This window comes from Sorex araneus, chromosome 5, assembly GCF_027595985.1.
Source record: "Sorex araneus isolate mSorAra2 chromosome 5, mSorAra2.pri, whole genome shotgun sequence".
NCBI lineage: Eukaryota > Metazoa > Chordata > Mammalia > Eulipotyphla > Soricidae > Sorex > Sorex araneus.
In genome coordinates this window covers 69,685,081-69,711,152 of record NC_073306.1, presented here as the reverse complement: position 1 = coordinate 69,711,152, position 26,072 = coordinate 69,685,081, and the positions used below count along the sequence as shown (strand labels likewise).

Below are 26,072 nucleotides of genomic sequence, written 5' to 3'. Positions count from 1 at the left end.
ATCTTCTACATTCTTAAATCTTTTTTTTTTTGTCAAGGTCAGTGGTAATAGCTTTCTCTCTCTCAATTAGTTCACTCTGGGCTGGTCAGAAACCAAAAAAAAAAAAAAAAGTAGTTGAGAGGACAGCAGGGAGAGTCTAGGAAGCTGATTCTTTAGGGAGAGAATGCTTTTGATGAAATTCAGGTACAGGCTTTCTATTTCAAAGTGATGAGGTTAATCGCTGAGCTTTGTAAGAAGACCAACATTTGGATTTGAAAGGTTTGAACTCAGTTATAATAGCTGTTGTTCTCCCTGAAGGGAAGAATTCTTTCTATACATCCTGAAATTTTCATTGTTGCACTCTATAGAAGAGTCTCAGATCCGACTAACTTAACTGGAAATTTTTGTGCAATATAAACTTGTACTTTCACTGCTCATGGAAGAGTGAATGCTTGTTTGCTATGCTTACCTGGCTTGCATGTTACCATGTCTAAACTATTGCTTTGCCCTGCTTTTGGTGGTGAAGTGCTCTCGAGGGGCCTGTGAGATAGCACAGTGGGTAGGTCACTTAACTTGCATGGGACTGATCGGGGTTTGATCCCTGACACCCCATTCTGTCCCCTGAATGTGCCAAAAATGATCCCTTTGTGTAGAATCAGGAATAAGCCCTGCACACAGCAAGGTGCATCCCAAAAATCAAAGAAGAAAATAATAAAGGTGTATTAGACAGGTTCTGGCTAAGTCTAGAGGGCCACTGATGATTTAGCTCCTATTAAAATTGTAGCATACAGAGCAATAAGGGAACCCTGGTTATATGTATTGGGGAAAACACTATTTGAAACCTAAAGCAGTTCCAAAGGATAAAGGCCTCTGAGACCCAAGACCTGTCTGAGTAGACTTGGCAAAAACTACTGAGATACAGCAGAATTTCAGTCACAGAGCCTGGCTGGACCAGCTAGGAGGAGAGAGGCTCCATCTCTGGACAATGGCCACACCAAGAATATCAAAAGACTAGCAACAACTTCAACCTCTTCCCCTTGGCAACCTCCCTAGTAACAGACTTTGCTGGGACAGTTTGGGAAAATTGTATAAAAATCTAACTTGGCAGAAGCAAAGGCACACATTTATCCATATCTCTCTCTGAGGTTTGTACTTTTCTACGGCATGCATTCTCCATCTTGGGAATTTGCTGCAGATCTGCTTGGAATGTGTACTTTAATTTTTCCACTCTGGGAAAGCCCGTGTTTTCTTTGATCATGTGTGTGTATGTGTGTGTGTTTCTCTCCTTTCCTCTCCTTATTTCCCAAATAACCATATTTTACTTCACTATCTCTGAGATATTATTTTTCCCTGTGAGGGAAAGCGGTAGTCCTAGAAAATCTGGCTAGGATTTAGGACTGACTTGCGTTTTCTGCAATTCCTCACTCCAATCTGAGTTCCTTGGTTCCCTAAGAAACCATGTAGCAGGGATCACTTCCCACAACATGGAGAACAAATGTGACTCACACAAGACCATTTCATGGGGCTAGTGAGAGTAAAGTGTGAAGCCTGCAGGTGCTTAGAACTGGCTCTCATCAGTACAAGCCCCCCCCACCCCCATCCCCACCATGACCAAGGTGGGGAATAAGGGGAACAGATGACTCCCTTCTTGGGACTGACACCTTTCTCCTCTCCCCTTCACAAACATCCAAGGAACCCTACAGTTTCTGGTTGAGAGTTCCTTCTCCCACCTGCCCAAAAGAGCTCATCTTGGATCTATTTCTTCTATCAAAAGCCAGCCTATAAAACTCAATTTAAAATACTAAGATAGGCTGCACTTTCCACTTTTTATATTTCTTTGTTGTGAAACAGTTTTGCACATAAAAATTAGTAAAATAGCTTAAAATGTCCTTCAAATATCTGGTCAATGAGACTACAAAGCAAATGTAGTTTCTACATTTTGTACTCTAATTTTTTCCAGTGACTATGAGATTTTTCCCAATTTATTAATTATGGTGGTGGAGTGGTTACTCCCACCAGTTCTGGGGACCAAACTTCCAGACTTTGTGCCCTTACCCTGGGTCTGAAGTCAGTTTATTTTATTTTATTTTTTAATTTTTTATCAAATGAATGGAACTTTTATTAAGATAAGTATGTTGTTAGTTTGTTTAATCAGCATAATACCCTTTCCCCTTCTTAATAAATGAAGTCAGTTTATTTTAAACTGACTATCTCATTCTTTAAATGATGGTATCAGTGAGGCAAGAGGAATAGGCAGAAAGAGTTAAGGGAATAAAGAATGACAGAAGAATGTGCATTTAGTACATACTAGAATCTGCTAAACATGTTTGTTGCTTAGAAGATTTTTTCTAAATAAAACCCTTCATTTTTGAAGTTTTATTTATTCCTTTAAATTGTATGTAAAAAGTTTTAGCTAGATTGATTCTAGTTCATCAAGATAACTCAAAGTTCAGATGCAGATTTGAAATGGGAACCCAAAAAATGCTAAACCAGCCGTGTATTTTTAACAATGAGTCTTTCCTGAAATGCTCGCTACAGGAAACGGACATAATCCATTCATGTTTCTTATATTAACATAGCAATCAGAGCTTATTTATAGCATGAATATCCCAGAAAAATTATGGTGGAATATTTTAATGTGAAACAATTTATAATTTCTGTGGTACTACACCAAAGCATTGCCTTAATAGATAACATTATTTTTCAACTATAACTATCACTTGTTTTCCTTTAATATTAGAGTGATGTGATATTTTCAAGATTGTATTAAAGGGGATGTTATTGGTGTAATTATTGTTCAAGATTATAGGCCCAGAGAACAAGTACATTGGCTTGCATGTGGCCAACCAAATTTAGTCCTGGGCATGCTGTTCAACAGAGTAAGCCCTAAGTACAGCCAGGAGAGTCCCAAAACCAAATAAAAATGCTAATCCAAATAAACCAAAACCAAATAAAAATACCTACTGTACTCTCACTGTATCACTGTCATCGCATTGCTCATCGATTTGCTTGAGCGGGCACCAGTAACGTCTCCATTGTGAGACTTGTTATTGTTTTGGGCATATAGCTTGCCACAGGTAGCTTGCCAGGCTCTGCCTTGTGGGTGGGATACTCTCGGTAGCTTGCCAGGCTCTCTCTGAGAGTGGTGGAGGAATCAAACCTGGGTCATCTGCATACAAGGCAAACGCCCTACCCGCTATGCTATCGTTCCAGCCCACAATAACAAAATGTAAGAAATATTGTGAATGTATGAATCATGAACTGAGGTGGCATTTATTGCTTTTATACACATTTTCTTTTCTAATAAATAATATATTATCAATAGCTTTAATAATGTGTGGAACAAAATGAGGACAGCTATTCCTGGTTCTATGCTCAGGAGTGATCTCTGGGGGTACTCAGCAGACCATATGTGGTGCTAGGGACGCAAGCCAGGGGCTTCCAAAATGTAAGGCAAGCCTTAACTCCTGTGCTATCTCCTGGTCCCTTAATAATTATTCTTTAGAAAATGTGATATCATCCTTACTATGAAAATTTTTGCCCCTTTAAATAATTTTAACAATGAATATCATTGTTGATTTGTAGTAGAGCTAATTAGAAAAACCACTTAACAAATTTAGCTCTTATCTTTTATTCAAATCATGGTCTTTTTTTAATTTGCAGATCTGGGATAAATCAAAACCTGGGTGCCATACATATTTCCTGTGTGACATAGATCTATAGCATGCATTCACCTCTGTGTTACATCTCTGGGTTTCAAAAGAATACTTTTCAAATGGATCTGTGGATAACTTGTTTAAACTATTTAACGCAGTTATTTTTACATCTGAGTTATTAAAATGAAAATAATTTTAATAAATTACAGCATTCATAGCAAATACTGAAGTCCTATTTTTATTTACATTAAAAGACACACTTTACATATTCCTCTTTTTAAAATTATCTTTGGAAATAGAGTAGTGACAGATTACATTTTGGAAAGGAGAAAACTAGACTGGAGAACACTTTTGGATTGAACCCAGGTATCCTGGGATCCTATAAACCATATAGCAATGGCATTTTCTTTTCTCTGATTTGTCACCTTCAATCCTGAAAGTAAATAGGGGGATTATAGGTTTGAGAATGCACATTTGCTCTTGAAGGAAGGAGATACACGGCCACTTGTTCTGACCAAACAGCACCATGGTTATACAGCTTAGGCAAGAAGAATGAACATGAATGGCAACATGGACTATTGGCAAACCTACTGATTTGAAGATGGAGTCATTAGCCATATATAGGCTCATTAAGCTCTAATGGTGATCATAATCATCCGTTTGTGATTTGGAAGAACTGAGCCTCCATCCCCCTGAAAGGCTTTTTGTTTTGTAGGCTCCTTTTTATTCTGCTTCCTGAAACTCTATGCCAATTGATGTTTGCATGTTTCTGAAATGGCGACGAGCCTTCTAATTGATTCTCCCACTACACTGTGCGCTGAGCTGGCAGGCGCCTGCTCTGGGTCACTTTACACGTCACACCACCCAGGGCTAGCCAGGGACCCATTCAAAGGGCAATGGGAGGCCAATTATTTTCCTTCCTGGCATTTACATGAAAGGTATAATATATTGCCTTTAGGAGAGAGGCTGCTGAAAGGGAATTGGGAGTTTAGTTCCCCTAATAATTCTCACAACCACCATGTTTTTTGACTAAAGGAAACTGAAAATCTGAAACAAAGTGAAGAGACGGAATGAAAGCCCTTTAGTTAATCAGTTATTTGCTAGGTGCCAGGAAATATGTTAAGTGTGTTGTATCTATTTATTTGCTTGTAGTATGCCAGAGCACGTGGAAGGGAGTACAATCATTTCTTTAACTTTGTGGATGAGAAAATTGATGCTCGAAGTTCATAGCTAGTAAGTGGCAGAACCACAATTTGAAATTAGGTGGCCGTGATGCATAGCTTTTAATCATTTCGCTGTAAGTGATATCAAAGATCCCACACCAGTCTACCTTTTTAGAATTGATAGCTGCTGGGAATATAGAATTATTGAACAAGCAGGAATGCAAATTCCGTCTATGAATTCGGAGAAATAAAAATATAGAGCTTTCCTTTCTAAATCAGTTTCCTGATGCTTCCTTATCTGATACCTCTGATGGCAGAAGTCACCTCCATGTGATGTTTTGACCCCTCTTCCTACTTTTACACCAACATCATTTAGGGCATCATTTATAAAAATGACACATCTAATAGCTTTCCACTCGAGCATGTGATTTATGATATTCTGGCACACTCCAGGATCAAGGGTTCTAAGAGCACAGTAACACATTTGCAAGAAATCAGGTATGTGGTCAACCTTAAGCGACACATAGCAGACCACCTAGTACTGCTGACAGAGATATCACGGGTACAGTTTATTCTTCCCTCAACACAGACTGTGATCATGAGTCTACTCTCTATGGCTAAAAGATGAAAAGTCACCATTAGATAAAGTACAAACCATTTACCTAATGTGAGAATTTCTAATAACACTGTTGAATGCATTATATCTTATTTTGAAATAAATCATTTACCTTACGAATCTATGTAGGCTCCATACTCTTCAGAGCCAGCTGTGAGGTTTAGAGTAAGGGATCTTCACCCTACAAAAAAAAGGACGGATAAACCCACAGTTTAGATTCAGCACAAAAATATTATCAATAGGACTGAAGGTACAGACACATGTACATTAAATACGTTTGAGTTAGATTCTAATTATAAAGGTATTGATCCAAATGGAGGTTCAGACAGGGTAGAATTTAGATGAGAGCGAATATCAGGGGGCTTTTTTTGCCCTTGTGCTTTAAGTGCCAGTTCAAACAAAAAAGTTGAGGGTTCTAAAATGATTCCTGGAACTGAACAGTGTAACTGAACCCAAGAGGAGGAGCAGGCTGCCACCCACCTAGGGAAATGGGTTAATAAAAAGATCAATTGCACTCTTATCTTGTTAGTCATTAGACAGCCCATTGATGCCACCTGCTTACTCTAAATGTAAAAGTACAGACCAGCCATTGGAAAGCTGCCACCATCGCATCAGAACCCCCTTTCTTTCTGTTTTAGTGATAGGAGGGAAAAGGCCAAACTCTGACCCTTAGAAGCTGAGCATCTGTTCCTCCGGTAAACACAGATGTGAGGGCAAATCAGATAGCAAGTCTTTACTGTGGCTGGTGGGAGGGGGTTGATTGTATGGGTTTTCTCTTCGATGAATATAGTGGAATATCAGTTTATAACATGACTATCAGCGTGATTTTAAGAGACATTTGAAATGTTAAACATGAAATTGCCCCCATGTATTTTCTCTCTTCTTATGCTAATCTATCCCTGAAATCTGAAGTGACCATACAGTAAAAAACAAAACAAAACAAAACACAGATACGATAAACATTTTGTTTTGATGATTTTTGAAAGCCACATTCTTTAGTTGTTACTTTCTCCAAAAAGCATAATGGAAAGATCTAGAAGTCTTTACTTAATTTTGCTTTCAGATTAAAGTTTCAAAAGAAACATAATATATATATAAATGTATAAATCTGTTTAAATTTAATTATTTACATATGTAAATATATTTAAAGCAACTTCCTGCCTACCATTGGTATGCTGGGAAGAAACTCTGTATGTGTGTGTGTATGTGTATGTGTGTGTGTGTGTGTGTATGTGTGTGTGTGATGTTTGTCCTCCTTTGCTGCCTTTTTCTCCTCACTTAGTATCTATGAACTTCAGCTCAATTATTTTTTTCTCAGACAAATATTACACTGACTTCAGGTATTGGATGCGTGATCGAAAGACTCCTGGGCCGGCATACACTCGGAGGTATTCATTTCTCTTCTAAGAAAATGAGTAAATTTACTATTTCTTGCTTGTTTGGATGACAGGCATTTGTATTATTTATTTATTTATTTATTTTTGCTTTTTGGGTCACACCTGGCAATGCACAGGGGTTACTCCTGGCTCTGCACTCAGGAATCACTCCTGGCGGTGTTCAGGGGACCATATGGGATGCTGGGATTCAAACCCGGGTCGGTCGCGTGCAAAGCAAACGCTCTACCCGCTGTGCTATCACTCCAGCCCCTGTATTATTTATTATTACTATCCAGCCAGTTAGTGTTTGGCTACCAGTAAGGGCTTTCTTTGTTATTCCCATTCCCGTCAAAAGTGTTTTGCAAGCAATAAAGTGCTAATTTCAGGGAAAAATAGTGAGAGGTAGCAGTTAAGTACAATTTCTTAAAGTATTGAGAACAAATTGTCTTTTGCTCATTTCACTCTAAAAGTGAAAAGAAGGTAGCTAGGGCCAGAGAGCTAGTACAGTGGGTAAGGCACAGGGACAACCTAGGTTAGATCCCTGCCAATACAAATGATCCCTGGAGCCCCACCCAGAGTAATCACTGAGCATTGTGGGTTGTGGCCCTAAAATAAAAAGTTAATAAAATAAATCAAATTAAAATTATTTTAAGAGTATGTAGGTTCTAAGTATTTAAAATTCATTTTTATTTTATTTTATTTATTTATTTTTTATTTTTTTGCTTTTTGGGTCACACCCGGCAATGCACAAGGGTTACCTCCTGGCTTTGCACTCAGGAGTTACTCCTGGCGGTGCTCAGGGGACCATATGAGATGCTGGGAATCGAACCTGGGTCGGCTGCGTGCAAGGCAAACGCCCTACCCGCTGTGCTATTGCTCCAGCCGCAATTCATTCCTACTTTAATAATATGCAGGTGGATGGATTATTCATCACGTTAGTCTCATATCTGTAAGAGAAAATCATGCAAAATATTGTCTCTGGCTTGAAAGAGACGAAGTTCATCAAGAGAACTGACCAAGAAATGACTGACATTAACAATGATTCACTAATCATTACTTAGTGAATTTTAACATATTACAATTTCAAGAAGGTTTACTCATTTATATACACTAGGTTATTATCTATTAGTTTTGCTTATAGATGCCATATGTTTTAATGCTTTTAAAGTGCAAATTACTTATCTAAGTTAGGTTTTTGTTTTTTTTTTGCTTTTGGGCACACCTGGCAATGCACAGGGGTTACTCCTGGCTCTGTACTCAGGAATTACTCCTGGCGGTACTCAGGGGACCATATGGGATGCTGGGAATCGAACCCGGGTTGACCGCTTGCAAGGCTAACACCCTACCAGCTGTGCTATTGCACCAGCCCCTCTAAGTTAGTTTTTAGATGAATAATGTTCACTTTTTTCTGCATCCTTTGACATGAGATGGAAGAGAAGATTGAAATAAAAGTATCTTATGACTTTAAAGGCCATAATTAAATTCCTGGGTGAGTGGCCAGAGAGATGAATGGAGTAAGGGGCTTGCCTTGGACTTAGATAACAAAGATGGGTCCCTGACAACACATATGGTCTCCTTTAGCATTGACATAGGTCACTTAGCATAGTCAGGACAGCCTCTCAGCACTTCCCAGTGTGGCCCTCTCAAAAAACAAAAACAAACAAATAAACAAAAGCCAGATTCCTAAGTAAGGTTATAAAACTTGACCTTAAAATCATAGATGAAGAATGGGCATATGTCCTTCTACCAGGTGATCTTCCAGCAGAATAACAGTCCTTGCCTATAGTACAGTAAGTCTAGCTAATTGAATTAAACTAAATTCTCTTCCCTAATGCCACATTCTATAATGATGAGAAACATCCTTGAGGTTCTTTGACCAGAGACAATGAGTATCTTAGTCTTCCAAACTTTATACTGGACAGCTAGACTTCACTCTGACTTTGGTACAGTAGAATTTAACTTGGGCATATTTTAACTGATGGTTGAAGATAAAACTAACATCTCCTTTTATTTCTTTCTAATTTCCTCATTTCTAGTCAGTTTCTAGATGAGAGTATCATAGAAATGATAAATATCTAATTGTGTAATTTTGTGCAAGAGGTATTTTACTTTTTATTTCTTTTTCTTTCTTCTTTTTGCTTATTGGGTCACACCCAGAAATGCACAGGGGTTTCTCCTGGCTCTGTGCTCAGGAATTACTCCTGGTGGTGCTCAGGGGACCATATAAGATGCTGGGAATCGAACCCCGGTCGGCTGCGTGAAAGGCATATGCCCTACCCGTTGTGCTATTGCTCCAGCCCTGCAAGAGGTATTTTTCAGTGTAAAACAAAACAAACATATTTAGACCAGAGAGACAGAGCAAAGGACTGGTGTACTTGGTTGACAATTTCTGGGTTAACAACTCCAGGCTCCATTCCCTGGCACTGCATATATAAAACAATGTTACATGCCATATAGAACAATGGCCAATCAAAGTACTGGGAATAGCCACTGAACACCTCTGAGTGTGGATCCAAACCAAAAATAAATAATTTTTTTATTATTTTTTGCAGCACCCAGTGGTGCTCAGGGCTTACTCCTGGCAGGCTAAGGAAACATATCTGGTATCAGGGATTGAATCCACATGTTAACGTGCAAGGCAAGAGCCCAACAAATAGCAATACAGGCCTCCCAAAATAAATCTTTTTAAAAATCCACATCAAAACACACCCAAAACAAACAACAATGTAACACATGTTCATCTTTGTAGGAAAATGTATACATAAAAATTATGGCATAGATAATTGACAGAGGAAACAGAACAAGGTAATTGAGTAATGGCTGATATTTGAAGTAATGATTATAGCTTTTTTGAACTGATAATTATATTCCTATTTTATGTTTAATTTGATTCCCTTCTGGATCCTTTTGTTTTGTCATTGTTGAGATGACTGGACCGTCCCTGTGCTTAGTGTTGTGCACCAGATATCACACACTTGCAAGGGAATCATTTTGCCACTATATCCTGCACCTTCAGATCTTTTTAGTTTTTCTTCATTTATTTTCCCCTTTTTCCATTTTTGTTATTATTTCCAAGACTGAGGATCACATGCAAGCCAGACTGTGTTGCTCTCAATTTTCTGCCATGCTGGCTGGCAATTATTTTCCTTTAGTTGTGAGTTGATGTACAGATGTTTTCAGGGGTTGCTGTGGTGCTCTGCCAATACTCAGCCAGGGGTTGTACTTTCTGGCCTTGATGCACACACGTCTTTTAGGTGTGGTGCTCCCTGGGGGTCATGTCTCATTAGTTGTGGGCTCACATGTAGTGTGAGTGACTGTAGTGCAGTCAGAAATTGCTTGCAGCATAAGGTGTGGCGTGGGGGCCATACACAGCAGAGCTGCCAGGTAATACAGAAAAGCACAATTTTTTATCAAGATGCAGATGAATAAAGTACAATTGTGAATATATACTGAGACATAAAGACAATGTAATTTAAAATGGAAATAGATGAAGAATTAAGGAGGGACAATTGGTTAAAAAAGTGAATCCAATGATGCCCCATTGAGAAAAGGTGAAAAAAATGAGTTCAAATAAAATTAAGGATACTCTTTGTTCCTGGCTAGTGTTCTCAAAATATACAATCATGGTAAACTTCTACCTCATGCTGTCTTCCATTTTAGAGGCAAGTGTAATCAACACAAAAAGATTAATCTTTCTGCTTCTCCATTGACTTATATATAGAGAGGTATTGTAAGAGAAAACTTTTGAAATGACAATGAATATTACTCTGAACATTTTGAGCAAAATAGAGTTTTCATAAATGTGAGTAAGGGCGACTTTCATACTAGAAATTTAGACAGTGGGCAATCAATTAGGAAGAGCTGATGATGTTTGAGCACAGGAGTGAATTATCTAGAAATTCAATTTAAATAGATAAAGTATGTGTACTATAGATCAGAGCAGGGACAGAAAACAGATTTATTCATTAATTAACCTTACAAAAACCTTTAGTAATATTTTAAATGTGATTGTACAATCTTAGTAATATACAGTTCATTAACACTATAATACTTAATGATGATAATATCAAACTTAATAGTGAATGATCCCATTTAGCAATATTAAGTGCTTAGTACATAGAGGTGAACTAGTTGGTCAAGGTCTCTTCTATTGTGGAGTAAAGAGGACCATGACATCAGATGTCAAACAATTAGAGAACAAGAGCAAGAGTGCAAGTGTGAGTTGTACTATGAGTATCTAATTTTCAAAGAACGTGTCTTGTTATGTTAAGCTGAGTCTAAAACAATGAAGATTGGATGGTAGACTATTGTTACAGTCCAGACAAGAAAGAGATTAATGAGAACCTAGACTAGGTGGGAGCAGTGGGAATTAAAAGGAAGAAAACGATGGAAGAGGTATTTCAGAGACAATCAATAGGAATTGGCAACTGCTGAGATGAGCAGTATAGGAGAGGGATGAGACACAGATAAATTAGGAACTTTGAGCCTCACAGAAGAAAGTAGGACGCTATTAACAGAAATACAGATGTCAAAAGAATCAACCAGTTTAGTGGGACAATGATGAGCTCAGGGGTGGTACTTTGTGTTTGATGTGCCAAAAAATTTCATGGAGATGAAAGTAAGTACCCAGAACTGTAAGATTATTAATTATAGAAGAAATTATAAATTAGATATGAATTATATTATTGTATAGATTAATTGGGTGTCCTTTAAATGGGGGAGATGGTTTAAACTACCGACTTGTTTATAATAATTAAGGATAAGAGAGGATGAGAATCTCCATGAAGATGATTCTGGGACATGATATAAAAGAAAAGCACAAACTTAAGGCAGTAGAAATTGTATTAAACAATCAAATACTGATTCCTATGTGACTTACTTCACTTTGCAACAAACATAGGGAGCAGATTTTATTATTAACTGTACTCTATGAATTAATGGAGGTAAAGCAAGGTTGCTGAAGTCACATGGTTCTATAGTGGTAGTAGAGTTGAGATCCAAACCTAAAGAGTTGCTTCATAGCCCCTGTCATGAAATGCTGTGGTGGTTTTGAGGTAGAATGATTTTTTCTGAGTAGTGTTTTTATACCCTGGTGATAGATGCCATAAGTGGAGTTGTGGGGTCATTTAAAGCTCAATTATTTGTTTTTTGAGGAGTATTTTTATTGTTTTCTAAAATGGTTGGACCAGTTGACATTCCCATATGTAGTGAATGAAGATCCTGAAGAGGAAGTTTAAATAACTACATGAAAAATCATTATCTAATAATGAGTGCTGTGAAGGAATATTATATGGCATTCTATATTAAGAAGTTCTCGGGGTCAGAGTGGTAGTACAGTGGGTAGGGCACTTGCCTTGCATACAGCAGACATAAGTTTGATCCCAAGCATCCCATATAGTTCCCTGTGATGACCAGGAATGATTCCTGAGTGCACAGTCAGGAATAAGCCCTGACCATCACTGGATATGGCCCCCCCCCCAAAAAAAAAAGAAGAGGGTCTAACACATTCTTGGGAGATGATGAGAATTGGTTTTCTATTTTAAGAAAGTGATATTTAAAAGGACAAGAGTTTGAATATCATGTCCATAAGTCTATTGTAGACAAGAGTTTACAGGACAAGGGGAAAAAAGGAGCACTTCATATTTGAGTACCCATTGGTAGGCAGAATGAGGAGTACTTAAGGCATAAAGAAATCAAAGAAGAAAAGAACCTGTGGGTCTGACTCTTTAGTCTAAGAGTAATAGAGATATTGAAGGGAATTAAGCAATAGAGTGGGTCAGAGATAATATTTTACATGTACGAGGTCATATGACTGTTAATTGATTGACCCAATAGGAAATCCAGGCCATCCTAGCTCAATGGTTGTACCTTTCAGAAAACTGTATTTTTGTCCAGGGCTAAACTGAAAATTGTTTAACAAACAGTTCTAGAGGGAAAGGCATTTATTGTAACATATTTTTATATCAGTGAAATAAATACCACTGAAGGTTTCAGACCATTTACACAAAAGATCCAAGGCTGAAAAGAACTATTCTATGTTCTATAGTGTTTCTTATATTCAGATATGATAGATGAAAATACTCCCAAGAACATGAAAAATAATTCAATGTGCTATAATAATTAGGACATGGTGAGTTCTCTGTATTTATTAATCTATTGTTTGTTTTTAATATAATGTATTTAATTAAAAATTTATGCAATTAATTTTTAATAGGGGCTCCCGGGGAAACTAACAGCTTGTCTGATTCCTGAAAATGTGAAAATAAGATCTCTTGAGCAGGTAGAGGCTGCCACCAGTAACCACTATATCACAAAGAACTGTTTCATGGGTGTATTTTTATTTTCAAGCATTTTTGTTTTGTTTTGTTTTGTTTTGTTTTTCAGAGATGGGTCTGATAATCTTAGACAAAACCTCATCTCAATCATTTGCACACACCTCTTTGTGTTGATCATTGGTCAGATTCAGTGAGGGCAATGACTTTTATTTTTATGTGTTGAGTATGACTTTTAAAAAAGATGGTTTGACCATATCCAGTGGTACTCAGGTGCTACTCCCAGAGAGCTCAGGGGACAGGGGACGATAAGGTTCCAGAAGGACCAGGGCCCTCCTGCATACAAAGCATCCTTTAGCCTTTTGAGCTCTCTCCCCAGCCTTTTGTTGTTTTGGTATTTTTTTGTTTGTGTTTTTTGGGTTGCTTTCTTGTTTGTGGGTTTTGGAGCCACACCTAGAGGTGCTCAGAGCAAACCCTGGTTCTGCACTCAGGCATGCCTTTTGGTGGTGCTCAGGAGATGTTCAGAGATTTGAGCAGGGTTCAGTGGGACAGAAGTCAAGCACCTTAACTCCTGTATTGTCTCCCTGGCCCCATTTTGTATCAGAGGCAGGACTATGCAGAGTTTCCCAACGAGAGACCTGGTGACAGTCACAAACATTTCTGACTGACTCTTCATCTTTGCTCAGGAGATGACTCTTGTTTTTTTTTTTTCCTCAAGTACAGATTTAGGGCTCAAAGCGAGAGTACTGTGGGTAGGGCACTTGCCTTGCATACAGCTGAGCAAATTCTATTTTCTAGCATCTGCTCTGGTGCCCTGAGCAGTGGCCAGAATGATTCTTACTGCAGTTCTAGGAGTAACTCCTGAGCATTGTTGGGTGTGCATGCCTAGTCCCTCAAAAAAAAAAAAGTGAAATATAAATTTATTTATTTGGTTTTTGGGCCATACCTGGCTCTGTGCTCAGGGATCTTTGTGGTGGGTTCGGGGAACCATACGGGTTGCTGGAGATCTAACCCCAGTCGGCCACATTCATGGCAAGCAGCCTACCTGATTTACTATCAATTCGGAAACCTCAAATACAAATTTGTAACTGTTGAATTGAAACTAAGCTTATATTCTCCTGATCTATTATCATTCAGTCCTATTATTGTCATGTAATCTTCTCTTTAGGAAAACCATTGGACCCTAAAATAAAATGTTCAGAAACATGCAAATGAAAATAGCTAAGCTCTGATACTTTGGCAGTGTAACTTGAGTTTCTGTGGCCTCAGAAGGGACAATCATAATATTTTTCTGGCTGTCTTTTCTTGATTTATAATTTGAATCTCCATAAATGATAATAGAGAGGGCAATTATCAAAGAAATGGAAAGGGCAATTATCATTAAACTGAAAACACATCACACATCCAACAGGATGAATGACTGAGCTAAAAACAGATTTTGTGGATCTTGCAACTGTTCCAAAAGAACTTAATGGGAACAACTTCATCTCTCCACCTCCTCCAATTAACCAGATGATTTTGGATATAGTTTCCTTTTTTTCCCCCCATTGGACAACACAAAGCCTGTTAATCTAATCTGCCTGAATACTGACACTACTTAGAATATGTAAATTTATGAGACTAAACCAGTTGTTGTTTTCCTAGTGTAAAAAAGAAGAGTTCCTTTTTTTTTTTTTTTAAAAAAAAAAACCAGTATAGGGGAATTGGTTCTCTTTTTATACATTTGTAATTCAGGAGACTGTAACACCCATGTCTCATCTGTTTATAACCCTTGCAATGAATCTTTCTAAGTAAGGGAACATACTTTTTCTTCATGAAGTTTAATTATAACCGGGATACTGAAATTCCCCTGATGAGCTTTAGTCTTTTTGTCTTGGTTGGATCAACTGGACAAATTATAATCCAACCATAGATGCTAGTTATCATTACTATATATACGGAAAAGATAGGGAAATGTTTATGAAAGCCTTTTGTGTATAGTTCTTACATTTGATTTAGTTTTAAGAAATGGAGTTATACACATCTTCTGGAAGGGCTAAGGTGAATAAAAAAATGACTTAATAAACACATCTGTATGGTAAAAATGTCTATGGTATCAATGTCAGTATCTGTGTATACGATGTTTATATAATTTCATCCTATATTAGATCCTTTCAAAGAAAAACAGGTTTGCCCTTCATGTTAAGTGGGGTTCACTGATCACATATTCTTGGGCATGCTTATCTTCTTCATATATGAAGAACGAAGAAACTAAATATGAAATGTTAGAAATTTTCAGAAAATTTTGATCTTTTTTTTTTTTTTCATTTAACCAGCTTCTACTTTCCCCATAGTAGTCCTTGGTGAGCCAATGACCGGTCTTTGGTTAATGCTTAACCAGGCTAGGTTAATATATTTGAGAACAAAGAGCCATAAGGTCATCTAGGCACACAGGGCTATACTTATACTTACAAAGCTCAGACATGTTAATGGACAAAAAGGCAAAGAAATCAGCAGTTCAAAAGAAAGGAAAAGACTAATATTTACTAATGACCCATTATTTGTCACGTATTGTAAATATATATTTTTTAATGTTGTCACTGGATAAACGTGTTAGTAAGTCCTGTATTTTGTATTCTACCTCCTCCCAGTCTATCCCAGGCCAGACAAAATCAATCTAGATCGATTTTTACACTTATTCTGTTACATCAGCAAGTATATTCTCCTTCACTGTTCCTAGTTTTTTGCCTACTACGTACCCATATTTGTGTTTTGTTACTTGGAGAACAGAGTATTTGCAGTACTGTCTATCTACTAGCAATATCATGAGATTAGCAATATCACAATATCACAAAAATCTTTAAAAGATTTTTTCTATTGAAGAAAAGCGATTGTTCACACATCATCCTTTTAACTAAACGTCTATCTTCCATATGTTCTAGAACAGTCATTCAATGTAAGATATATTTGACAACTTTTTTTTTTTCTTTTTGGGTCACACCTGGCGATGCTCAGGGGTTACTCCTGGCTCTGCATTCAGGAATTACTCCTGACAGTGCTTGGGGGACCATATGGGATGGTAGGAATCAAACCCGGGTCAGCTGTGTGCAATGCAAATGCCCTACCCACTGTGCTATTGCTCCAGCCCCGATTTGACAACTTTTTGAAGACAAAAAAGCTTGGAAAGCTTTTGTCCGATACACTTTAAGTTTTGTTTTTTGCTTTCCTTCTTAGAGAGTCCCTGGCTATACTCAGGGATTACTCTTGCCTCCTTGCTCAATAATCACTCCTGGAATGGTTCACGGTACCCATATGTGGTGCTGGGGATCAAATTCAGGTTGACTGCATGCAAAGCAAGCACCTTCCCTGCTGTACTATCTCTTTAGCTCCTTACTATGAGTTTATATATAAATGTGAATACCTATACATTGCTTATTTTGAATTAATTATATATAGGTTGCTTTGAGGAAATAGTTTTGTATTTAACATTTCATTTGGCTAAGGAATTTATTTTAAGTACTAAACTCTAAAAAACAAAGAGAGGTGATTTCCCTTTCAAAATTCCCAAAGTTTGGAATGATTTAAATTGGTCCAACTCTCAACAATCACCATCTGTTGATTAAGTAATTTACTTTTGGACATCCTTAGTGAGGGGGTTGAGACTGGGGGAATTCCCCTTGAATTCTAGGAAGTCATTTTTTGGACATGATGTTTATTTCCTTTGATGTCACAATGTCTTCTGATAAATGTAAGCATTTATTTTTAACATGACTTAAGATTTATTCAAAATTCTCTTTCGATTCCTATGTGAAATACTATTGGAGGAGAAAGGGCAACTTTTGAGTTAAAGAATTCAATAGATTGAATGTTGAGTTAGTAACAAGTGAACTTAATATTATTGCAATATTTTAGTGTGTTCAGAAGCACGAGAGAAGTTTTTGAAAAATAAAAATTGAAAAGCCACCATTTGAAGTACAAAGTATAAAATTCACATCAATAAAGTTTCCTTATTATTACTATTTTTGGAGATTGGTACATTTTTGTCAATTGTGTTCAGTACTTTTGTTGAATCCCTTTGTCAGCTGCATTTAATTCTCACAGGAATTCCAAGAGGTATGTCATGTTGTCTGATTTGACAGATTTTATAGCTCAGAGAAGTTAAGAAATCCTTCTCAGGTCAGACAGAAAGAAAATAGAAGTCAGGAGCTTAAAGATTCCAAGGTCTATAGGTTACAAAATGCAGTTTTTAATTGTACCACCTATGGTTAGCTATACTGAAAGCAGAGTAATAGATCTTGTTCATATAGTTTGTGCTTCCTAGGTGAGTATCACATGAAATTTGCTCAATACGATAGATAATATTAATGTTATTTTTATTAAGATTTTTTTTGGAGGGGCACATCTGGCTACCCTAAGGGCTTGCCACCGGCTCTATGTTTGGGGATCACTCCCAACAGTCCTCAGGGAGCTATATGTGGCACTGGTGACAGAACTGGGGTGGGAAGGGGAGGGCCTTATGCAAGACAAGCTTCTTATCTGCTGTACCGTCTCTCTAGCCTGATCCTAATTTTAAAACATTTACATAAATAATGTCAATTTCTCTACTTATGGTTCTCCTCCAAACAAAATAACTTTCCCATTTTCCACATGCAACATTCTAGAAGATCTGTTTATTCTAGTTTCATATTTACTAGGGATGTATTCAATCATCCATTCAAAAAAATATTTGTAGTGGTCACTTTATGTACTTTTCTTGGCTCTGGGGGACAAATGAATTACTTATGGTGTGAAGTATATGTTTGGATTGAAGGGATAAAAAAGAAACAAATGCCTAAATAATTAAAAAGGAATGAACAATAAAATAGTGATAAGTATAATGAAGAAGAATAAGATAGAGTATGAGCCTAGAAAGTAACAGTAACTACATGTATTCAAAATAAGCTACAAGTTCTAGAAAACAACTAAGAATATTACAGTGCTTAATTTGTTTAATTCTCACAATACACTATTTAATTGATATTGTATGTTTGATGGATTGCAGATGGCAGTGAATTATGAACTATACGAATTGAGAGCCAAAGAAAAATCCCTCTCCCTTTGAATCTTGATGATTTGCTTGACAGAGTGATGTACGAGAGACAATGGAGCAGGTCTGGCCTAATCTTTATCAACTGCCAGCCTCTGCCCTGTTCTCTTGGTGCTCTCTCTTGCCACAAAAACAAAGACTTCCATATTATAAGAAAGCCATATTGAGAGGTCAAGTGTAAATTGAGTCTCACATGAACTTTCAGCCTAAGCAAATGAACAACCCATTTAGATGGCAAGTTACCTCAAGACTTTGTAGGAGTACAGGAGATTCTTTTCCTACCCCTTTTGGTTCCTACCTTTTGTTGTGTTTTTGAGCCACACTAGACAGTGTTCAGGGCTTTCTTGTGGTTCTCTCTGTTCAAGGATCACTCTTGGTAGGGCTTGGGACAATATAGGCAACTGAGGCTCAAACCCAGGTTTTGCCACATGCAAGGCAAGCATCCTAATATCTCTGTCCACCCTAATATCTGTCCAACCTTTTTGGGTTCTTCTTGATTTTAATAAGTTAGCAAATTTACATAGAGTAGAAGGAAAAAAAGCACTATCAATAATATACTCAAGAAGAATTTACATGGATGTAAACTCTAGATTAGAGAGAACAAACTGAGGATTTTTATTTCAAGTTGGGGAATGAGATAGGTCTTGCAATAGAAGTGAGAGAAAACAAAGCATCGTGTGATGAAGACTTGTAACTTATATGGTATGATCAGATGCAGTAACATTGACATCTGATCTCTTATAATGTAGTTTTCTCTGCTTCAAGATTATTTCCTGAGATGACAATGAATATGAATAATATCCTGTTTTTATTTTGGTTTGGGGCCACACCCAGTGGTGCTCAGGGCTACTCCACACTCAGGCATCATTCCTGGCAGTACTTAGACAGAAGGGTCCGTATATGGTACTAGGTATTAGACCAGGGCCAACTGTGTGCAAAACAAGAGCCCTGCCCTTTCTATTATCTCTCCAGCCCCAAATGATTTTTTTTTAAAAAAAATACTAGTTGTAATCTGGGCTACTCTCATTTTAGACAACCACGTGGTACATAGGATTGAACTTGAGGCTGTGACATGTAAAATATGCCCTTGAGCCATCTCCCTGGCCTGGAAATTTCCTATTTATTTATTTAAAAAATGAATTAATAGTTACCTTAGTTTAAAAGATAGTAGTGACAGTTTCCCTCTATAGAACCTCTATTGACCTTAACTCTCTATCTCAAAATTACACCTTCTGGCAAAAGAATCCTCTGGACATCTTGAGGGAAAAAAACTATCTGAGCATTTTTTTTTGGGGGGAGCAGAGATTATCCTTGATCTTTAAATGACTCTAATACCCATTGTTCTTTGATTTTTTTTTCAAGAATGACAAAGTCTGAGGACCAACAATATTGCCTCATCAGTTTACAGAAAAGTGAAAGATAAAAATTAACAATTGTTCTCAAATCACTAAATAGTATGGTATTTTGTTAGTCAGTTCTGAATCACTGGAACATCTACAGAAGTTCCTTTTATAGAAGAACATACCAAATGAAAGAAAGATTATTTGCCCACCAAGTAGCAGGATCCATATTCAAACTCTGGTAAGCCAATCCCCACATACCATTTTAGATTTAACTTTATGAGAACAGAATTTTTTGACTTTTTAACACCTGTGGACTGGTTTTAGCCACCACATGATTTGGGGAGGGAAGAGGGTTTGGCGGAGTGCCAGGAAATATCTACAGACAAGTACAGGGCCGTGGTCCATCCTTTGAAGAACAGGGCTATAGATTATTCTTCCTAGATTGAACTCAGTATTCTCAGGGCTTCTCTGACTAGATTTGGCAGTTGCCAACCGGCTTACATGTCATTTTTTCCTTTGAATCACAGTGGTTAAAACTCAGGGCACATTGCCATTGAAATATGATTGCTCAGCTGGTGTGCTTTTGCAAAGGGACCTTGTGATGTCCTTGATCCGGGAGTATTATGTTGTCTTTGACCTTCGAATGATAGGAATCTTAAGAAAATAAAGAGGGTATGCAGAAGATTGACCTGTGCTAATCTATAATCCTTTCATTGTGCTGTGAAATTATGAGAATTATTCAAGTCAAATAGGAAATGGCACGACATTTTGATTAAAGAAAAGGAGCATGAGGTAATTTTGTTAAATTAAAGGGCAAATAATTGTCACAAAATCAAATTTCTTGGCATACAAATATGGTGTATCCCTTGTCTAATTCACCGAACTGATAATTGGGCGGGAAAGGAGTAACCGGATGCCTGTAGCATGATAGCATTAACCCATGAGTCACACAGCCAGATGTTCTGTCCTCCTTGAGGAAGGACAGATAAAAGGACAATGTGTCAAGCAAGTCCAAGGTACAAATTTCCAAAGACGTTTTTTCCTTAGGGCAGTTACAGTTTAGTTTAGCTCTTTCCATTCTGAAGATTTTGTATACACAACAATAGAACTGCTAGTGTAAGCTCAAAGGAAAAGAAGGAAAGAATGCTACAGATGCTACAGTTCCCACCCCCAGAGGAGCTTCCAGGGGAAACTCCTGGTACTCTGGAAACTTTCCTGTCAGACTCTTATACAATCCAGCGCATTTTCCAAGCAGGAAATATGATGTTCCAAAGACAACTTGACCTCCTATTTGAAAATAAGGGCTGGTGGGCGGGGAGGGGGGGCGGGTATGAGGTGAGGAGAGAAAACAGGCATGGTGTAAGTATTCTTCAGCCCTAGTCCCACTCACAAGTACAAACAAGTTAATGTCATTAAGCACACACGATCACATTTCACTTAAGACAAAAATCCCAATCATTTATTCTCCTGTGGAGTACTTCTTATGCATCCTTGAGTTTTTAAAAGTTCAAGTGTTGCATAAAAAAATCAACATAATTACAGAAAGCAGCCCTTAAACAAGAATATCCTGTTTTGTTTCCTGCGAACTCACTGGGGTGGCTCATCTGAATCCTTGACAACATCCAAATCCAAGAGGAAAACATCAAGACTGCTTGCTGATGGTGGTTTTTACATACAGCGCCCCAGCAGTAGGGCTGTTGGCCCCACTGTGTAAGCTGACAATCGCCCTATTGTTTACTTTCCAGTCAGAAAAGCGATGCTGCCTTTCTTCACAGTGTATGGTCGCTATAATCCTAGCAGTCATGTTCACTCAGCAGTAAGCCCAAATATATGTTTCCCAGAGGAGTTTCAAATACATAAGATAGATTAGCATCTCTGTGGCTTGATGCAATCTGTGACAGATTCAACAGTAATAAACATTTTAAAGTGTGGTCAGTCCTACATGATTTGCTCAAGAACAATTTTGTTCCCGAGGTAGAAAAAAAAATTAGCAATAACTTTTGGGTAGTAAATACACTAGCGGAGGAATAAAACAACACTCTGCACCCTTTTGCCCTCGCAACGTTGCATTCTGGTTAAAGGGAGAAAAAAAGCCTGATTGTGTGCTGATGAATTAGAAAACTTCATGAACATTCACAAAATACACATGCCACTACAAATTAACCATTAGCAGGGCAAGGTATTCATCCTTTCTGTCAGATTCTGTGGGAAGTATGCCTTATTAGCATCTAAGCCCAAAGAAGTAATATATCAGCCCACGTTCACTTATCCAAGAGCAAAAAAAAAAAAAAAGAAAGAAAGAAAAGAAAAGAAAAGAAAAAGAACAGGCAATCTGAGTTCTAGAAAAATAAATAGCATTGTTCTTTCCACCCCCATTTCAATCCTAAAATTGAAAATCGCCAAATGAAATCCTATTTCCTCTTGGCTTCTAGCTTGCCTCTGTGTTTGCCATGGAATGTGGTTTTGCATTTTAAATCAGTTCCATCATAACCCTGAAAGTGATCACAGGGCAGCTAATTCTGTCTCCAGTTTCCACCCCTCCCCCAGTCTGCAACTTTGAATTTGAATGGGACCAGAAGATTCTCAGGGGGCCACATTGTGGCCCTAGAGGAGCAGCCTCTTTACTGCTTTCAGCTGGTTTCCTGGCATGCTTCATGGGGATTTGTGGTGAGTGGCAGCTCTGGAATCACTTTTCATTCTGTCAGGTTGTGGTTAGGCTTAGTGGGGTTTCTTTGTTATACTGGCCACTACTAGTCAATTCCCTTGAAAATATCTGGTTTTCTCTTTTTCCCTTAAAGAGAAAGGTGGGGGGGAGAAGAGTGAGAAAGAGGGAGAGAAAGAGAGAGAGAATCCAAATACCTGACCATATCTCCCAAACTAAACATAAAACAAGCACAGATATCCCTCGGAAACCCTGGGGGGCAGACAGAGAGGGGGAGACCCAGATGTTCTCAACATCCCAATTTAATTTTGATGTCAGACTATAAAAGATCTTGAGAGGGCCCTATTTCCCATACCTGTTCTGCTGACATGCTGTTTTATGAAAGAATAGGGATATATTTTACTATCACTTTTTCCATGTTAAAATAAAATAAACCCAATAGATAAAATGTGACTTCCTGGAGCATAGTGAGTTTTTTTTTTTCCTTTCAGAATTAACCTGGAAAAGCAAAAAAAAAAAAAAAAAGCACCAGAATTAGCAACTAGCAACACAAGACAAACAAATACTTAGGAGTGGGTTAAGATGGAGTTTTCCTGGACAGCAAGGGGCATTTGGCACTTTCAGCACATGTCTTAAGCCAGAGCTTAACAGAGTTTTGTATTTCGTGAATTAGTTTTTTTGGGGGAAAAAAAGATTACAACATAAGGTTGCCAACATTTTACATTGCCAAGTAAGGCTATTATATAAAACACCATGAGCGCATACACACGCACAGAGACAAACACACAAACACACCACCTGACTAACATGGAATTCTACATCATTTCTTAAAAGAAAGGGCTTGTTGGCTAGAGGGAGGGAGGGAGAAAGGAGGAAAGCCATAGTCTCAGAGTACTTGACGGCCTTTTCAGGAATAAAGAGTTGGCAACTCCAACCAATGTGTCACAGGGCCTTCAGAAATAGTTCCTGAAACACGCCAACTGCTTCCCACCTTGTTGCCTTTGTGCCAGCCATCCCTCTGACTGGAAATCTATTCCCTGGGACTTTGGCAAAGCTCTCCACTTCAGTCTAACTACAAGTGGCAGGGCTCTCTAACCGCACTGTTTAAAGCCCCTCTTCCTAGACCCCATGTCCCCACACCGGCTTCTTCCACACTGCCCTTTCCTCTCCATTCCCAGGCCTCTCTACTTTCTTCCTTTGGCTTTAAGTTATTTTACTGCATGGTTATATATTTAAAGTAGATGAAAAATATTGCCAAACACCCCCCTCCAATGATATATCTGGTCCATTTATCTACGTGCATGATTTCATAGTCCTGATATTTGTCATTTTATAATGAAGTACTGTAGCACTGCTGTTCCGTTGTTCATCAATTTGTTTGAGCGGGCACCAGTATTGTCTCCGTTGTGAGACTTGTTACTGGTTTTGGCATATAAAATACACCACGGGTAGCTTGCCAGGCTCTGCTGTGCGGGCAGCATACACTCAGTAGCTTGTCAGGCTCTCTGAGAGGGATGGAGGAATCGAACCTGGGTCGGCTGCGTGCAAGGCAAATGCCCTATCTCCTGTGCTATCGCTCCAGTCCAACCTCATTTTATGATAGACAAGAAAATTGCATTTGCAAAGAATAGACTGTTTCATAAAACCAGTACTTTAAAGAAGACATTGAAGAGTCCCTCTTCAAACAGATTAAGGTATATTACAAGAAAGTACAGTCATTTAGTTGCTGGTTTGGGTTTGTCTAGATTTTCCTGTGCCACACCCTGCAGCTACTCCCAACCCTAAGCTCCGAGTTGCTTTCAGTGCTACCCAGGGACTGAATTTGGATCAGCTGTGGAAGAGAAAAGATCAGGTGGAAGAGAAAAGAAAAATAGAAAATGAATCCAAATGTAACTAAAGCAAGTTTAATGAAAATTTTATTTTATTCAGGTGGGGGGCGCAATTGCTGATACTCAAGGGTTATGTTCTGTTGGGTGCTGGGGGACTATTTCTGGTTTGTGCTCTGGGACCATGTAGTACCAGGATAAATCCCAGGATTCCCCCCCCCTCCCCGCTTCATGCAAAGCACAGACTTTTCTTTGGACCTCACAAATGGCACTCATGGGATCCAGGCTCACCCCAGGTGATATTTGACCAATGGGGATGCCAGGCCAGTGTAGTGCTAGACCCGAAAATGCCGTGCCGCTTGGACCTGGTGGTACAGGACAGCACCAGGGCCTTTCTGGTGTGCCCAGGGTTCTGCCATCCTAAAGGCAGGTCTTGCAGGCACCCTAACTCCTGTGCTATCACCCCAGCTTCCCCCTTTTAAAAATCCGTGTCATTCTCTCCTTTAGTTGCCACACTCTTAACAATAGCAACAGAGAATAAGAAGATCCCATGCAAACAAGTGAAATCAGGCAACTGCTGATGAAAACTACAGGTTAAAATACAGAAATGCATGTGTGTGAACATGTGTTTACATGTGTGTTTGTATCATTTATGTAGGACAGGACACATAGATTGGTTATTATAATAATGAGGACTTTAGTGGAAAATCTGAAAGTGTGGATCTTTTGAGGTCCCTTCATTCTGTCTTTGTGGCTCTCTGTCTCTGTCTCTGTCTTTTTCTCTTTCTTTTATGCTACAAAATGCAGTGGGGCTGGGAGATTTAGAAAGTCTCCGCTGATTAATCCATCATATTCTGACAACTGAATTCCCAGAAACAGAATATTAGACTTTTGCACAATGTGACGTTTTGATCGGAGTCTTTCAAGTCTCAGTCATGAAATACCCAGAAAAGTACTGCCTCATAATGTATCCTCAGTTAATCATCATTTATAGTGCTGTTATTAATTATCCCCATTCAAAAAAGCCAAAAATAGTCACATTTTCGTGTCTGATCAGTGAATGCAACTGCTTCAATAACATCTGAAGTGTTAGGTCAGAAGACTTGATAAGAGATAAATATTGATATCAATTGGGCAGACTTCTATATAGAAGTTATCATTAAGCATACACTGTAAGTAAGAGTGAAAATGTTATTTTTAAAAAATCAGGGAAGTGAGAATTTGGGCCACTATTCAACTGATGAACTAATTTTAGTATTATATATCATGAAGATTAAAGATAAACCAAAGACTTCACTGCATTGGTATTTGAAATTAAGATAAAATTAAAATTTGTTTTTCAAACTGCTCTGGTACAATGATAATGGCTGTTATTTTTGGTAAAAGTGATTGTGAACAGAATAGATAGTGAAAATGCTCTTAGGTATTCCACTGGACAGAAACCTTCTTGGCTCTAAGAAGTTTCAATTGGTTTTTCAGCTGCGCTGTGGTTTATTGTGTGCTTTAAATCAGTTCTAAGACTACACTACATACCATTGTGCCTGTTAGAAAATCATTATGGTGCAATTAAGAGCAGTGTTGTTTCACAGGCGAACATGGAATTTTCCTCCGTGTCTGATGGTTGTGCACTTGCTTCATGCCTCTTGTGATTATCTGCACTTGTGATGGTCAAGAGATACAGCTGTCGGGAAAACACTCAACAGATGGCAGTTGTGAGGTGACGCTTCATCCGTTTTTGGGCTACTCTTGACACCCCAGCATGGGGCGCCAATTCTGGTGTGCAACTAACTACTTTCAAGCAACCCAGTTAAAAATATTCAGTGACAAAATTCTTATACTCCTCAAAATGTGGAGAAATGGAAGCATCTTGATAAAATGTACTTACTTTTATTGATAAGAATGGCTAAATATATGGAGCATCCAAAATATTTTTTGTTCAGAAGAGACAAGATCAGTGAGTTCTTTCATTTTGGTAAAGTCATTTTAAAGACTTGTTCCAGGTGTTCTGGAAAGAGAACTAAACCTTGGCTTCAGTAAAGTCATGGATTATGAATGATATAAATTGTGATAAAATTAGCCCAAATGGTTTAAGAATCATTTTGTTTCTTTTTATA

The 26,072-nt window shown here is 38.1% G+C and overlaps 1 protein-coding gene across 1 annotated transcript in view; it reads right to left on the bottom strand.

The window, feature by feature from the left end:
* ADGRL2 (adhesion G protein-coupled receptor L2) overlaps positions 1-26,072 on the bottom strand; it is a 569,912-nt gene that overhangs the window by 532,369 nt on the left and 11,471 nt on the right. Inside the window, exon 2 of the mRNA XM_055138189.1 lies at positions 5,527-5,595. The gene's annotated coding sequence lies outside the window, so the exon portion shown is untranslated. The remainder of the gene's footprint in view (positions 1-5,526; positions 5,596-26,072) is intronic.